We start from the raw sequence: 3,196 nt of genomic DNA, 5'->3' as shown, positions 1-3,196 counted from the left end.
ATTCTAATATGGGTGATATAATTAATGACTATGTAATATGTTGCTTGCAGAGGATGGAATATAATTTATTCCTTTTTCAAATATGTATTTTAGTTGATTAATAATGACAATATATGGTTATGTTCTATGTGCTCTATACTTGTTTAATTACGTGGTACACAACAATAAAGTGTGCAAGGCGTGGAGCCGGTCAGATGGCGTGGCCGTGGCATAATCCAAACGTAGATCGGAAGGTGGCGCGGCAGGTTCACCTCAAACACACTTACAACATACGTGTAAAACAGTAACATCCAGATAAACACATTTGTAACATATGTGTGAAAACAGATAAAACATTTGGAACAAACGCTGGTAAGATACGTGTACATCCATTACAACATATGCAACATCCCGATCTACTTTTACAACATCCATATGAAACACCTGTAACATACATCTAAAACACTTGAAACATACGCTCATACGCTTTCAAGCGCAATATGTACCTACTGCTTGGACGAATGGGGGCTCGTCGACGCTCTGGGACGAATGGGGGCTCGTCGACACGGAGCTCGATGCTGTAGAGTGGCGCGGGGAGGGGGGATGCCAGTGGGCAGGCGGCTGCACGACCCCGGCTCCCAGCGATAGCTTCGGGCAGCTGCGCTGTCCGCGGCGAGCGTCCCTCGTGTTAGAGAAGGTGAGCGGCGGGGGTGCGGCGCGGTGGAGTCGGCCGCGGCGGTTGGATGGCGCGGTGAAGAAGGCCGCGATGGGCGAGGAGAAACAGGGAATCGGCATCTATTTTTTTTTAATCGGGAAACCGTGAGGGGAGCAGGTATATTGGGCTCCACAAGCCCAGGAAAAATGCGTCCGGATGGACGAACGTCTTGAGGAGAGCATTTCCGTAATCTCTTCCTAAGCCCAAATTTTATCCAAATCTCCTGCCACTTGTTTAAATCTGATCAACAACTCCAGGTCTGTAAGAGACCTAGTATGTATAGCTTGCTACGGCCTCCGTAGTAGTATACACGTTGACTTCAAAAATAGCACGACTTGCTACTTCAACCAACATGGAGCCTATGTGGCTACGTGATAGGAGGGGATATTCATTTTACCATCCGTCTCCGTTCCTGCTGCTCCTACAGTCGGAATCCTTCTCTTTCCCTGGCACCGGTTCGGATTCGGCTGCAAGCGAAGGCCCCAATAAAACCAGAGGAAAAGGTGCCCCGTTCTACAAACAATCAGCGCGATCGCCGATCGGCCAACAAAAGCCAGCGAGAGAAGTAGAGAACCTTGCGTACTCATCGGCCGGAAAAGCGACCATGGGCCGGTTCACATCAAAGCTGGTTCTGCTTGGGATCTTGCTCGCCGTCCTGCTGCTCCTGCCGTGCACCGCCGTGGCCGCCGTAGCCAAGGCCATCGACGCATCGAACAGCCAGCGCCTGGACCTGCCCGACGCGCTGGTTGGCCCCGAGAGCGTCGCGTTCGACGGCCACGGCGCCGGACCATACGTCAGCATCTCCGACGGCCGCATCCTCAAGTACGGTGGCGAAGGAGCTGGCTGGAGCACGTTCACGTACAGCCCGAGCTACACCAAGAACAACTGCGACGCGCCGTCTGAGCTCCCGCCGGTCGCCACGGAGAGCTCGTGCGGCCGGCCGCTGGGCCTTCGTTTCCACCGCACTCCGGCAACCTATACGTCGCGGATGCATACATGGGGCTCATGCGGGTGGGACCGGACGGCGGGGACGCGACCGTGCTTGCCACGGAGGCCGGCGGCGAGCCGTTCCGCTTCACCAATGGGGTGGACATCGACCAGGTCACCGGCGATGTTTACTTTACTGATAGCAGCAAGACGTACCCGCGGTCACAGCACCAGATGGTGACCGCGTCCGGGGACTCCACGGGGCGCATCATGAAGTACAGTCCGCGCACCAACCAGGTCACCGTGCTCCAGTCCGGCGTGACCTACCCTAACGGCATCGCCATCAGCGAGGACAGGACCCACCTCGTCGTCGCGCTCACCGGACCTTGCAAGCTGCTAAGGTATTGGATCCGTGGGCCCAACGCAAACACATCCGAGATATTCGCAGACCTACCAGGATACCCGGACAACGTGAGGCCCGACGGGAATGGAGGCTACTGGGTTGCCCTGCACCGAGAGAAAAATGAGCTCCCGTATCCGCTCGGCGCGAACAAGCACTTGGTCGCCATCAGGATTGGTGCTCAAGGTGAAAAGCTCCAAGAAATGACGGGCCCTAAGAACGTTAGGCCAACCGAGGCGGTGGAAAGACAAGATGGCAAAATATATCTTGGATCTGTAGAGTTGTCTTATGTTAGCATTGTTAGCACTTAGGATTATATAGCTAAGGTTTAAGATGTAAGGATTTGATATGTTGTATTTCGAGCACTATATTATAGACGACCTTTTATTATTGTTTGCTTGTCTTTATTAATAAATAAAAGTTTGCAGGTATACTTATGTTAAATTGTCAATTTTGATACGTTGAATACATACTTCCGGTCGTCCGGCCGTGCACACCTTATTCTTATTTTATCTAAGCACGGATCATACATGCGCGCGTACGATGGATGACAATATAGCGTGTATCAAGCCTACAAATTTTACCAAATAGTGAAAACAATAGCGATAGGTCAAATTTATAATTGAATTGTCTGGTCTCGTTGATTGGCTGCCGGATGGATGGCATGTGCATGTTAGTTCTAACAAGCTTGATTCGTAGAAGCCTGACCAAAATACCAAAGCCTGGCCTGGCCTGGCCTTATCAAACACACACACACACGTACTGCTCTTATCTATATCAATATTTGTATTTTGTATCTATATCTACTCTATCTATAATATAATATACTAAGTGTGAAGCGTTTCATGGTCCGTCCGCTCCCACGGCGCCCCTGCGTCCGATTGTTTTCCGTGCGCCTAGTCCTGCCCTTCCATCCGTCAACCCCTGCTCGTTCCATCCGCTCGTCACCACCCGACTGCCCTAGACCACATCGCTTGCCGCAGGCCCGTCTACCACAGAACGATATCGTAGGCTTCAAACAATCCGACCCTGAATTAAATCAAGTCCAACACAAACCAAATCGTGGTGGTGCAAGAGGACTGTATTGAGGCCATCATCCAAGCTGGAAGTTGAATAGACCAGCTGGACACGTTGTCGTTGGACACGTCGGAGACCAGCTGGTTGAGCTTGAAGAC

The 3,196-nt window shown here is 51.5% G+C and overlaps 1 pseudogene; it reads left to right on the top strand.

The window, feature by feature from the left end:
* Positions 1-1,222: 1,222 nt before the first annotated feature.
* LOC136530320 (protein STRICTOSIDINE SYNTHASE-LIKE 10-like) lies at positions 1,223-2,332 on the top strand (annotated as a pseudogene).
* The last annotated feature ends 864 nt before the right edge of the window (positions 2,333-3,196 follow it).

Source organism: Miscanthus floridulus, unplaced genomic scaffold (assembly GCF_019320115.1).
Source record: "Miscanthus floridulus cultivar M001 unplaced genomic scaffold, ASM1932011v1 fs_106_4_5, whole genome shotgun sequence".
Lineage (NCBI taxonomy): Eukaryota > Viridiplantae > Streptophyta > Magnoliopsida > Poales > Poaceae > Miscanthus > Miscanthus floridulus.
Note: the sequence above shows the minus strand (reverse complement) of the source record. Positions and strands in the feature narration are given on the sequence as shown.